Source organism: Hemiscyllium ocellatum, chromosome 24, assembly GCF_020745735.1.
Source record: "Hemiscyllium ocellatum isolate sHemOce1 chromosome 24, sHemOce1.pat.X.cur, whole genome shotgun sequence".
Lineage (NCBI taxonomy): Eukaryota > Metazoa > Chordata > Chondrichthyes > Orectolobiformes > Hemiscylliidae > Hemiscyllium > Hemiscyllium ocellatum.
The window spans coordinates 8,257,272-8,271,963 of record NC_083424.1 but is presented as its reverse complement, the minus strand read 5'-3'; the positions used below and the strand labels follow the sequence as shown (position 1 = coordinate 8,271,963).

General features: G+C 40.7%; 1 protein-coding gene across 12 annotated transcripts in view; it reads right to left on the bottom strand.

The window, feature by feature from the left end:
- The window catches only part of arvcfb (ARVCF delta catenin family member b), a 323,925-nt gene that overhangs the window by 166,723 nt on the left and 142,510 nt on the right, over positions 1-14,692 (bottom strand). The window contains exon 1 of one of the 12 annotated variants that reach the window (XM_060843429.1): positions 1,607-1,629. The exons of the other annotated variants lie outside the window; for them this stretch is intronic. The gene's annotated coding sequence lies outside the window, so the exon portion shown is untranslated. Of the gene's footprint in view, positions 1-1,606; positions 1,630-14,692 lie in introns of those variants that run through there. 12 annotated transcript variants of the gene reach the window in all.

Here is a 14,692-nt window from a genome sequence, read left to right as displayed (position 1 = left end):
TCAGTCCAAAGATGTGTAGGTTAGGTGAATTGGCCATGCTAAATTGCCCGTAGCATTAGATGGATTAGTCAGGGGTAAATGAAGAGAAATGGGTTTGGGTGGGTTGCTCTTCGGAGGGTCGTTGTGGACTTGTTGGGCCGAAGGGCCTGTTTCCACACTGTAGGGAATCTAATCTAATTAAAATAAGTGTGAATGAGCAGAGACTAAACTATCACTTCCACATCCATTCAGCTTACTGGCAGAACTTGCATATATATGCTAGTGGCAGAATATTGCTCGGTTTTTTATGGCAAGTTACTCCTGTTAGACTGCAATTAGACATGCTGCCAACAGCACACCTACATAAACATTACACATTTGCAAGACTTAACTAGAGTCAAAGGACCACAAAGAAACAGGCTAAGATTACAGATTTGTACAATTCTACAATCTCCACCACTCACTGCACAAAATATTTCCAATCAGCAGCAGGATCATTAAATCTCCAGGTTTATTTATTCACTTGTAGCAGGTTAGAGTCACATTTATTGCCCATCCCTAGCTGCCCTTGAGGTGGCAGTGGTGGTGAGCTGTCTTCTTCAACTGCTGTCATCCAGAGGCTCAAAGTCGAGCCACAACACTGTTAGGCTGGGACTTGTTCCAGTTTTCACAAAAACATTAACTTGGCCATGCCTGACAAGGTCCTAAAATTATACTTAGTTGCTGTGGTAGTAGCATTCCTTATTCTAAAATGTCCAACTGCTCAATACAATTACAAAGGAGGCCGAGGTGGAAGCAATACCAACGCGGACATTAACCTTGAACAGCATAGAATAATGCAACTGTTTAATTTTCAAGTTTAGCTTCCTCTGTTACACACTAAATTTTTAACTTTCCTGAGAATATGTTAACTGACTGTATACAATTGAATATAAAGTAGCTCAATTCAAACAAAACAAATGAAACATTCCGCTATCATGAATCAGGAATTCAGCTGATGACACCATGCAACTAAAATCATAAAAATGAACAGATAAGGCACAAGAGGAAGCACATCTTGTTTAACGTTATTAGATCTGCCTGAAAATGCTTAACAGGAGGCTAGGAGACTAATTTTCATGAGTTGATTGGATAACATGCACTTCTTAGGACTGAATGCAACTTAAAATAAATCTTCTCATTTTTCCACAAAAACAGAGTCAGGGTCCCAATCTCCTGAGCAGCATTGCATAATTGCACAAATATATATGACTGATGGAATTCTGTAGATTGCTGGTGGAAAGCAAATGTTTCTAATGACAGATTACAAATTAAATCACAAGGACAGTGCGCATCAGCATCTTGCCACACTTTAAAAATTGTGTAGTTCCATCAAATTGCTTGATGGAAGCTGATCAAAAAAGTGTACTTTCAGTTTTGACCATCCTCATCCCATACTAACTAATGCATCCGGTCGAAACTTCGAGTAAATATAAATTGTACTAATTACGATAGCCAAGAAAATTCATGATTTACTGACAGCTTTCAGAAAAGGCCAGCAGAGATATATCTATGAAACATATTTGATTGCTGAACACACCCATCTGGTTTACTCATGTCCTTTAGAGACGAAAACTACCACACTTACCTGGAAAGGCCTACAAGTGACCTCAGACCCACAGTAATGAGGTTGACTCTTAACTGCCCTCTGGGTAATAAATGTTGCTTAGCCAGTGACATCTTTATCCTGTGAATGAATAAAAAAACTCAACTTGCCTATTAGGCCTGTGACTCCAAATTAATTAACTACAAAGACAGATCAAGTCTTTGTTGTTCTTTTAACTCATGTAATTAATGGTGGTCTAAAATCAATCATTCATGCTAATTTTACTCCCCAGTATCATATTCCATTCTCCAAATTACTAAAAAGCAGCTTAAAATTAGCAATTATATCAACTCAAACTCTTCCATGTTCCCAAACTTAGCCTAATTTATTCCAAGACCAAGTTTATCTGTTGATGTGAACACTCCATGCATCATCTGCTTGATAAGCAGCTTAGATAATTAACTGCCTTTTTTTCCCCAAGTGCAGGATGGTTTACAGTGATGGAAAAGAAAGCCCAAACTGAGTACTATTGTTCTTGTGCTGATTAATGAAATCTGTGTTAAGGTTACTAGCTGCAAATCCTGCAAGAGGCAGTTTGTAATCTCTCTCTCAAATCATAAGTACAAGTAAAGGACGAAAAAAAGTGTTTATGAAAAACAACACAGATTCTATAAAAAAGGAACCTTGTCAAAAAAGCCTTTATAGTGGGGAAAAAAAGTAACCTACAGAATGAAGCAAATTAATGATTCCTGTACTTGAAAAAAAACATGCCTCATTATAGCAAATACTACTTTTAAAACTCTTCAAACTGGCATGGTTTACTTATGTCATGCTTTTGGCAAGACAGGTTTTTGGCAAGACAAAATCACAAATATTTATCCTTGTTTTGCAGCAGTTCAGCACTAAAAGCAAAATACGACTTCTGTGCTTCTGAGGCCAACACAAGTCAGGACTCAAGACTTGATTTTGCAGACTTTTTTTTTTGCAGTTGGCCAACTTGGTGGTTAACATAAATGTGTCCACAACAGGACTTTTTTTTTCAAATGAACAAACAAGCAAAGGTTACAGTTACAAAGATCTTAAAATTAACTAATTTCAAACTGCCCATTACAGAGACTTGATCCCAGAAAACTAACTCTAATCTCAATTTTTTAAATCTCCACTTAATTTATGGCTTTCCAGCTTATTTTACTTTTGACAATGGAAGCCATTTAAAAAAAATCCTCAGTCTGCTAGGATGAACCCCTCAAAACGCTGATGGAGGAACCTTACTCGGTTCCAGCAACCTGAAAACTTGGACACAAGTTCTTCCAGCTTGGAATCTCCACATAGTGGAAACAATTTCTATTCAGGTGAATGATTCCTTCCAACTGACATGATTCCCCTTCTGGGAGAAACTATCCTACTTTCTGAACTAAACTTGGGCTCTTCTGAAAAATCTGAGAAATTTCTGTTCTGAAATCAAAGCTAAACTAATTGCCTAAATGTGGTCACTTTGCCCATCATAAATCCAATAGTATAAAAGCAGTCATAGGTTTCTTGGAACGGACGTATTTAGGTCATTGCTCTGGATTGATTTTCTGCTCTTTAAAAATACAACAGCACAGAACTCATCCACAATTATCCAGCTCCACGATGAAATCAAAATTCAAAAATGTAATATTTGTTACATGTTTCATCTCAATTTTTCAAAGAGATAGACATAATCATACATCAGATGAATTTAAATGCTAACATTCTTTCCTCAGGAACTTGAAGTACAAAATTATGAAGTTGCCCAGCAGACAGCTTCACAGATCAATCTAATAGACAAGTTAACAAATCAAGCATTTCCAAAGAAATTTCATTGCTTCTTGCAACGCTAACAGATACAGCAACCTCAAAATCCCTCTGACTTCAAGAACTCAATGCAACAGGAAACCGTGCAAGTGTTATGTAATATTGAAGACTCAGGTTAAACTAACGAAGCCTGGGAGAAGCGATGCTGTATTTGAACTGTAAACTTCAAGCTGACAATGTTCCAACAAAAGATTAAGATGCACTATGCTCTTGTCATATTTCATGCCTTTAATAGAGCGATATGTACTTCTTGTCAGATGTGGGAGCTTAATGAGAGTTTAAGGGTTAGTGCGGATTATATCTGCAATAAATGCTGTTGGCTGCGAATCTTATTGGATTGAATGGATCGGTTGGAGAGACAGTTGGAAACAATGAGGAATTTGCAACAACAACACTATGTGATGGATGCCAGTTATACAAGGGGGGGGGGGGGGGGGGGGGAAGTCTCAGATAAAAATCACAAAGATGGGTTAACTCCAGGAAAGGTAAGAGAGAGGTAGGCACTGAGGGCAGGAGTCTTTTGTGGATATACCCATTTCAAACAGGTATGCTATTTTGGAAAACGTAGGGGGTGATGGATTCTCAGGGAACGTAGCACGAACAGCCAAGTTTCTGGTATTGAGACTGGCTCTAATGCAACGAGGGGTACGTCGGCTTCCAAGAGATCAATTGTGTTGTTAGAGGTACAGACAGACCAGCCAGCAGAGAAAAAGCAGAATGGAATGTTGCTTCCCCGGTGCCAGCATCAAAGATGTTTCAGAGAGGGTGCAGAATGTTCTCATGGGGGAGAGGGGGCAGCAAGAGGTCATTGTACACATTGGAACCAACAATATAGGAAGGGAAAAGGTTGAGATTCTGAAGGAAGATTACAGGGGGTTAGGCAGAAATTTAAAAAGGAGGTCCTCAAGAGTAGTAATATCTGGATTACTCCCGATGCTATGAGCTAGTGAGGGTAGGATTAGTAACGCATGGCTGAGGAGCTAGTGTATGGGAAAAGGATTCACATTTTTGGATCACTGGAATCTCTTTTTGGGTAGAAGTGACCTGTACAAGAAGGATGGATTGTACTTAAATTGGAAGGGGACAAATATACTGGCAGGGAGATTTGCTAGAGCTGCTCGGGAGGATTCAAATTGGTAAGGTGGTGGTGTTGGTGGTGGTGGTGGTGGGGGGAATGAGATCCAGTGAGATAGTGAGGAAAGAGATCAATCTGAGGCTGGTACAGTTGAGAACAGAAGCGACTCCAACAGCCAGGGCAGGCAGGGACAAGGTAGGACTACTAAATTAAACTGCATTTATTTCAATGCAAGGTGCCCAACAGAAAAGGCAGATGAACTCGGGATGGTTAGGAACATGGGACTGGGATATCATAGCAATTACAGAAACATGGCTCAGGAATGGGCAGGTCTGGCAGCTTAAATGTTCCAGGATACAAATGCTACAGGAAGGACAGAAAGGGAGGCAAGAGAGAAGGGGGTTGGCATTTTTGATGAGGGATAGCATTACAGCTGTGCTGAGGGAGGATATTCTCAGAAATACATCCAGGGAAATTATTTGGGTGGAACTGAGTAATGAGAACGGGATGATCACCTTATTGGGACTGTATTATAGACCCCCTAAAAGTCAGAGGGAAATTGAGAAACAAGCTTGTAAGGAGATCTCAGCTGTCTGTATGAATAATAGGGTGGTTATGGTAGGGGATTTTACCTTTCCAAACATCGACTGGGACTGCCATAGTGTTAAAGGTTTAGATGGAGAGGAATTTCTGAGTCAGTATGTGGATGTACCTACTAGAGAAGGTGCAAAACGACCTACTCTTGGGAAATAAGGCAGGGCAGGTGCCTGGAGGTATCAGTGGGGGAGCACTTTGGGGTCAGCGACCATAGTTCTATTAGATTTAAAATACTGATGGAAAAGGATAGACCAGATCTAAAAGTTAAAGTTCTAAATTGGAGAAAGGCCAATTTTGATTGCGTTAGGCAAGAACTTTCAAAAGCTGATTGGGGGCAGATGTGCGCAGGTAAAGGGACGGCTGGAAAATGAGAAGCCTTCAGAAATGAGATAACGAGAATCCAGAGAAGTATATTCCTGTCAGGGTGAAAGGAAAGGCTGATAAGTATAGGGATGACTAAAGAAATTGAGGGTTTGGTTAAGAAAAGGAAGCAAGCATATGTCAGGTATAGACAGGATAGATTGAGTTAATCCTTAGAAGAGTATCAAGGAAGTAGGATAATACTTAAGAGGGAAATCAGGAGAGCAAAACTGGGACATAATTACATTTGCCGAAGTTACCTCAAGGAGAATCCAAACAGTTTTTACAAATACATGAAGGACACAAGGGTAACTAGGGAGGGAATAGAGCCCCTCAAAGATCAGCAAGGCAGCCTTTGTGTGGAGCTGCAGAAAATGGGGAGGTACTAAATGAGTATTTTGCATTAGTATTTACTGTGGAAAAGGATATGGAAGACAGACTGTCGGGAAATAGATGGTGACATCTTGCAAAATGTCCAGATTACCAAGAAGGAAGTGATGAATGTCTTGAAACAGGTAAAGGTGGATAAGTCCCCAGGACTTGATCAGGTGTACCCTAGAACTCTGTGAGAGAAGTGATTGCTGGGCCTCTTGATGAGATAGATGTATCATCGATAGTCACAGGTGAGGTGTTGGAAGACTGGAGGTTGGCTAACGTGGTGCCACTGTTCAAGAGGGTGGTAAGGACAAGCCAGTGAGCCTGACGTCGGTGATGGGCAAGTTGTTGGAGGGAATCTTGAGGGACAGGATGTACATGTATTTGCAAAGGCAAGAACTGATTAGGGATAGTCAACATGGCTTTGTACATGGGGAATCACGCAGAGGGTGGTACGTGTATAGAACGAGCTGCCAGAGGAAGTGGTGGAGGCAGGTACAATTGCAACATTTAAGCAGCATTTGGATGGGTATTTGAAAAGGAAGGATTTGGAGGGATATGGGCCGGGTGCTGGCAGGGAGGACTAGATTGGGTGGAGATATCTGGTTGGACCAAAGGGTCTGTTTCCATGCTGTACATCTCTATGACTCTATGAATCTATGACTATTTTGGCTCAAAATAAATAGGTAATCAACAGTGATTTGTTCCAGACTAATAAACATCTACATGGTCACTTCTGTTTGCTAACATGGCCAAATATGATACTTGATCATACGCCTTAAAAAAAAGGGGCTAGAGGAGCACAACTAGATTAGGTGACAGGTTATCTTCAACATGCAGGCAGCCTTTGACAAAGTATGACATCAAGGAGCCCTAGCAAAACTGCGATCAACAAGAATTTGAAGAAAAATTCCAGTGTTGGCAGTTATATTGAGCATAAAGGATGATGGTTATGGTTCTTGGAGATCAATCACTTCAGCTCCAAGACACCAGCTCCATTTACGGCAACAAGTGCCATGAAATGATCGTCTCCAGCAAGATGGAACATCACAACTGCCCTTTGACATTCAGTGCATTACCATTGCTCAATCCCTTTCATTAGCATGCAGGTCACCATTGACCAGAAAATGAACTGGACAAACCATGTAAATACTGTGGCGACATGAGGAGGTCAGAGATTGTTAATTCTGAATGAAGTACTCATTCCTCCCAACTCCTAAGTGCTCATCTACAAGACACAAGTGGAATGTGATGGAATACTTCCCACTTGCCTGGATGATTGCAGCTCCAATAATTCTCAAGTTTGACACCATCCAGGAAAAAGCAGTTTGCTTGATTGACATGACATCAAACATTTGTTTCTTCCATCATTCACTAACAGTGGATACAATTTAAAGTACATACTATAACTTAACCAAGGGTTCTCCAACAGCACCTTCTAAACCTCCAACCATTTTGTGCAACCCAGTCCAACACCAGCACCTCCACATCAGTTCTAACAAGTCAGTGAAGCACATATCTCTCGTCTTAGTAGAAAAAGCCTTATTTTTAAAAAAAAATCCTGTTCACATACACATTGAAAACTGTTCCACTCTGTTTCAAGAAGAATTATTTTTAGCCTAATTATCTAAATTTCAGAACCCAGCATGTGCTTCACTGAAATCAACAGAATTTGAACGGAATACATTTCTAGCATTTACTGGTATGTAGATATGGTCAATCCAACTGAAGATTCTCTACAACACTATTACACTTGGGGTACAATCAAGACATTCACTAAAGGCCAAGCATTTTGCATCGAATCAAAAGGGGTCACTTTCTCAGGTACCGATGCACCAACCTAAAAACTTCAAGTATTACATCATCTAGTGTCACAAATTTAAATCCAAGTTGGACAGAACAGTGACAGCACAGTGCCGAATCATACTGCTCCTCTACATCTAATTATACAACTGTAAAAAATAAAAGAATCAGGTGTAAGCTTATTTAGTGCAGCCCTTGGTTTTATGATCTTCAATTACAATCCAAAGCTACAATAATTCCATACAAAAGAAAATACAAGATGCTTTATCCAAATCAATACACAAATCCTCAAACAACTTGACTTCATTCAAGATTGTAATAGTGGTGAGAAAATCAACTCAATGGAAAGAAATCATGAAGCCACTTTTTACTTAAAGAAACCATCTTTAAATTAGGATAAACTATGAAAACAATAAGTATTAACTACAAAATATGCTTTCCTGACAAAAACATCAGAAGGTTAAAATATGGACAGTTGAGTCAAAATTCTCTTTTCACCTTCAGCATAAAAATGGTTTTCATGCACTCAGCCCAGTCCACCTCAACCCACCCTCAAATCACCACTGTTAAATTGTCAGCTAGTTACTCTCCACCCAGTAATGGATGAGCAGAAACCCTTCAAGTAAAATATTAAGAAGGTCAAAATGCCATTCTTAGCTACCAACTCCAAAATCAGTGTAAAAATTGAAAACAAAAACAGGCACCCGAGTGAGTCAGAAAGGTTAGCCATGGGCATACTGAATGGCAGAACAGGCTTAAAGGGCCAAATGGCATACTCCTGCTCCTATTTTCTGTTTCTATGTTTGCATTCTGTCATGTTGTGTTTGATGCAGAGGTAGGTTTTCAACCTTAATGTTCATTAGGCCACAAGGATCACCTATTTCTAATTCTCTAACACCAACCATCATATCTATCTCATCTTAGGTGCTGCCAAAATGTTTGTTTATGCCTTCAAAATCTCAAAACTCGACTATTCTAATAAACTCTCCTAACTAGTGTCCTACATACCACTTCCCACAAACTTGAAACATGCAAACCTGCCATCTTTGTCTTAGCTTGCATAAAGCCTTGATACATGATATTGATGCTGGCTGATCTGCGCTGGCTCCTGATCGAGCAACAACTTCATCTTAAAGTTTACATCTTTATTTTCAAATCTCTCCATGGCTTTAACCCTGCCCCCTCTAACGTATTTCAGTTAAATAATCTTCTTGTATATATGCTCCTCAAATTCACACTTCCTATGCATGCGATCTTAATTGATTCACTACTGGTGGCTCTATCTTCAGTCACCTAGATTACTGACCCTCTACTTTGTTATCCCCTTTGAAATAACTCGGGTGGCATAGTGGCTCAGTTGTTAGCACTGCTGCCTCACAACCCCAGGGTCCCAGGTTCGATTCCAGCGTCTGTGTGATTTGCACATTCTCCTAGTGTCTGTGTGGTTTTCCTCCCACAGTCCAAAGATGTGCACGTCAGGTGAACTGGCCATGCTAAATTGCCCATGGTATTAGGTGCATTGGTCAGAGGGAAATGGGTCTGGGTGGGTTAGTCTTTGGAGGGTCAGTGTGGACTGGTTGGGCCGAAGGGCCTGTTCCATACTGTAGGGAATCTAATCTAAAAACTTGTCTTGTTCAAACTTTGTCAGCGTACCTAATACCTTTTGTGGTTCATACTTGACAGTATCCTTTAAAGCTGGTTGGGATGATTCGTTAAGTTGAAGATCCTCAGCAGATTTTCAGCGACATAACGGTCTCAGCTTTATAACATGCAACTGGAGTATAATGTTATAATAATGACACTGGTGCTCCAAAAAAATTATGAACTATTTTAACACAATGACACATCGAAAGGCATTTCACAGGAGCATAAGATGAATTAACACAGGAAGTATCTCTATGTAACAGGTAGCCTGAATCTTTTCACTAAAGATGTTTATTTTTTGCTTAATTCGGAAAATAATTAAAATTAATGAAGCAGACATTACCCTTAAAACATCAGCCTTTTAAAGTTAAATGGCTACCAGAATTAAATTCAAACAAACAAGAAACAAAGTCAGAAATAGTTCAAAAGAATTCTGCATTTGCACTGCAAAATGTAAGTACCCAGTTTGTGCAATGAAACTATCTTTTCTCAACAGGCAAAGTTGTTTTGACTACATCATAGGTGAAAATAATTTCACATATAAGTCAGACATAAACCAAGACTAAAGAATTAGTCATGTCAATAACAACTTCAAAACAAGTTTATTTTATTTTCTTCACTCAACTGATGTGGACTCATTGTGTAGACAAACAAAATATTACATTTTTCTCCAACTTCACTGTTAAATTGCATAGCAGACTGAATTTTATTACCGGACTGATTTCTGGGATGCCAGGTTTATTGTGAGAGGGGAGATTGGGTTGACTAGGATGATGTTCACTGGACTTAGAATAATGACTGGGAACCTCTGAAAATTAAAATACTAACAAAGACCGGACTGACTGGTTGCACGGATAATGTCTCCCCTGGCGATGAATCCAAAACAAGATTTGGATTCTTTCCTTTCTTCTTTGTTTCTACATTTCATTTACTCAATTGCAAGACACAGCTGAAAGACAATCCATCATGCTCAACTCCTGTCATCAACTTTCTATTAGACAGGTTTTTATATCTGAACATATGGCTATGATAAGGTGCATCATATACCAACAGCCATTCTGTCAAAGACTAGTAATATATTTAGTCCCTTCACAGTCTATTCAATTAAGGGAAGCACTTCAGAGCTTCTACTTAAGTGGTCTTCAGTTTTCGTATAGTACACCCCTTATATTTTGTGCTATCTTAAATTGCTCATGATAATGGGTATCAATACAGAAAGTATACAGTGAAGCACAATTACAGAAACAAAAATTATACTGGAGAAGGTAGCATTAAATCAGATCTTTATCCCCATGTTAAGTAAACACTGACAAACATAAAAGAAAGAGGGCTTTAAAAATCTATCTGCAGCAGCAATAATGAACAATTTTGACAAAGGAGATCCTGTGGACATGATTTATTTGGATTTCCAGAAAGCCTTTGACAAGGTGCCTCACAGGAGTCTGCAAATGAAGATCCATGGTGTTAGGAGCAAGGTACTGGCATGGATAGAGGATTAGCTGACTGGCTGAAGCCAGAGAGTACGTTTAAGGGGATATTTTTCAGAATGGCAGCAGTAGCTGATGGAGTTCCACAGGGGTCTGTGTTGGGAACACTATTATGCATTAACATTCTGGACAAATGAACGGAGGGCATTGTTGCCATGGTTGCAGATGACACAAAGATAGTGGGAGGAACAGAAAGTGTTGAGGAAATGGGGAAGCTATAGAAGATTTACATATACTAGGTGAGTGGGCAAAGAAGTGGCAGATGGAAAAAAACTTGGCAAAGTGTGAGATCATGCATTTTGGTGTAAATGGGAAAAAGCTTTGGAAATCTGAGGCACAAAGCGACTCAACAGCCTAGTTCAGGATTCTCTTAAAGTTAACATGCAAGTTCAGTTTGCAGTTAAGGAGGCAAATGTAATGTTGACATTCATTTCAAGAGGGCTAGAAAACAAGAACAGAGATGTACTGATGAGGCTGTATAAGACTCTAGATTTGGCATATTGTGAGTGTTTGGAATATCTTGAGCAGTTTTGGGCCCCATACCTAAGGAAAGAAATGCTCAAGTTGGAGGGGGCCCAGAAGTAGTTTACAGGAACAATTAGAAGAACGAAGGGCCTGTCATATTGTTCGGCTTCCTTCTTGAGATTCTTACAGGCTTGATACAATTGCAATACACCAATTTCTGTGAACAGCCACAATTTATTTCAGCAAGTACAAGCTTTTGGAGGATCACTTACCACTCTTCGCGATGCTTGCGGAGAGTGTCAAGCGAGGTTCTCTGAATAAGGGAACTATCCTCCCTTACATCACAGTCAGTCGTGCATGCAAGACACAATCCCTGTCGCTCCCCCATAGACACATGCCACGCAAAAACAATGTGAAGCGATTAGATCATTTCCACAAACAATGTGTGATTAGGTTATTCCCTAAACTGTCGCATTTACAGAGTATGATTAGATTGTCACATCCAGCCTGCAAGACAGAAAAACATACCGTCTGGGACATCCAATTTCTTACATGTCAGCAGAACAAATTAAACCTTTAACATCTCATTTCCTCCTTTTATCTTTTCCATGATAACTAATTAAATGGGGCTGAAAAAGGCACCACCAGCTTATAAGAATCTGGCAGCCAGTATTTAAGTTATCGACACAATGATTATAAAAACAAGAATTATTGGCCCATGCAGCAGGTAGGATGCCCAGGATCCTCCCACATGGAAGAAAGTGTTCGCCAGTAAAGTTCTTAAATCCACAGTCCTTAGTGACTACGCCACCTCCTCAAAGTTGAGAGTAAATGAGCCAGCTATCCAAATTCTCCTTCAGTATTGTCCAACTGAAAACAAAATTCAGTCTGGCAGGGGTCAGTTCTGCTGCGTACATTGGATAGGGAGCCCAGGCCTCTGGTGATGCAGGGATCAGTGCTGTTCCTGCAAGGTCATGGGGTCCTGTGCAACGAAGTGTGCTCCCAAGGTAGGGTGCATATTTGTGGGGTTAGGTGTAGCCATCAATTTGCTTCTGGCCATCTTAGTGTTCACCTTTGCAAATTCCAATTGGAGAAATGAGGATTTTCTGGATCAAGTTGAATGCCATTTAATGCATTCTTTGCTGCTTCTGCTCCTGCTCTGTTGTCAAATGTAACATAGCTTGATCAGTGAACCTTCGTAGCCCTTAAATGGTCAAAAGGGAAGGCAAAGCTCACACAGTTTAATATCCATAGGAAGATCACTGACCAAAAGCATACAGACCTCTTCACCGTTGTTAGCTTCATCACTTTTCATGTTCATGACTGGGGAACTGACTGAATCCATTGCATCCCCCTATATTGGGCAGGTGATTTTGGTGCTGGGTGAGCTGGAGGGGTCACCAGAATGGATGCCCTACATTCTGGGGTCAATTGTCTATCAGAAGCGCTGAGCAAGGTCCCCAGGAATGTGATTTGATGCTGGGTGTGCAATGGGTAATATTTCCAGGGGGATAGGTAAGTGGAGTGAGACTTGGATCAAGTTATGGAGGCACAGGTGGTGGCCCGAAGGCATGCTTTACCTGTGAATGAAGAAACTTTAGAGACAATGTTAGCCGCTGGAAGTACCTTTGTATTGCCTCTCCCATAACAATGAAGTTTACGTAGATGGATGGGTCAATGACGGCATCCCAAGGGGTCCTACTGAGTCAGCCATAAAATTATTTCTGCTGTTGACAGTCCAGTGGTCAAGTGTGGGACAATCCTCATGTGATACAGGGCTAAAGGCAATACCTTCAACCAGTTGAGGCCTGTTTTAGACATCAACTTCGTTTGGCTTTAAGAATCCCGCTTGCCCTTTACCACTGTTTCTGCCGCCTCAGGGTGATAAGTACAATGGAATTTCTGCTGGATATGCAGCACCTCACATAGCTCTTTGCTGATTTTCTCTACAAAGTCGGGGGCCATTGTGTGAACTAAACTGTTGAGGTACTCCAAACCTCGGTATGATCTCGGTCAGGAATAATTTTAATCATAAAGCCTCATTGGTGATAATGGTCAGAAAGGTTTCAATCCATCTGCTAAATACATCAATAATAACCAGACAATACTTATAGCAATGTACATGCGGCAATTCAATGAAATCAAGGTGAATACACTCAAATGGGCCACTTGGCATGGGAGTGTTCCCTGTCATACACCGCACTCCTTGACTGTCAATATCTTGCTGACATGTTAGATATGATCTGACACGCTTTTGGACAGTCTCTGCCACTTGGGAGTGCTACCAGGTACGTAACATTACATCACTCATCCCCTCCTTGCCAAGGTGGGTATCAGCATGAAGACAGTCAATAAGCATTGATAACAAAGCATCAGGTATACATACTCGGCCAACTGGAGTGATCCAGAGGCGAACACCCATGCATTTTTCTGGGTTGGGGTGTCTCCCTGTAAACACTGCAAAGTGACAATGTCTGGTATGCCCGTCGTTTGAGGCAGCTGATCGATTTAGTGCCTGCTGGTTCACAGAGGGCACAAAAGAACTGCAGTATGTTGCAGCGTCTTTGATGTCCGTATTGCCCATTATGTGGGCAACACATTTGATTATGGTCAATTGCTTGGAGAGGATGGCTTTGAGGAGATTCTGGACATGTAGGAGTTCTCAATTGGTGCCCCTGAGGAGGTCAGAAGACCATGTTGTGGCCATAGTTGAAACATTATTTTTGGAACATTATTGACAGACTAGACATGTCAGGAGATACTTCCATTGTATTCCCACTAGATAGTCCGGCCTCTCCTTTCTCAATTTCTCTACTCTTACCATAATCCCATTTTTTTTTAAAATGTCTCAACTTCTTAACTTATCTGTATATACAAGTTCAGTGTCCTCCGTCTCCATACCCACTTCAGGGTCCTGACCTTTGCGTGGGGATTTCCCCTCTTAACAAGGGAGGGTGATTGAAACAGACAGTAGTTATGCCTTATCTTATGTACTACATTCAGGGCCTTAAATCCCACTATTAGAGGACTCTAACCACTGAATGCCAGGGAGACTCTAACCTCCCTGGGACAAACTTGTTGGCATACAAGTGCGTAGGTTATCTCAGAGATTCCGTCTCTGCACAGTCCTAGGGGATGAGGGTTCGACTGAGTGATAGGTTAGTGAGAGAAATCAAGATAAATCTTAGCTAGTGGGCCCATCTGTATCATTTGGGCGATCACTTATTAAGTCCGCCTAGAAGGCCCACAGATGTTGGAATCCCACTCTTGTCACCAAATGTTAAGGCTCCCTTCTTGAGATTCCTACACGCTTGATGTAACTGCAATATGCCAACTTCTGTGAACAGCCACAATTTATTTCAGCAAATACAAGTTTTTGGAGGATCACTTAAGCATCACAGAGTGTTGCAAAGTGTGTCAAGCGAGGCTCTTTGAACAAGGGAACCATCCTCCCTTTATACAGGGTTTTACATCACTGTCAGT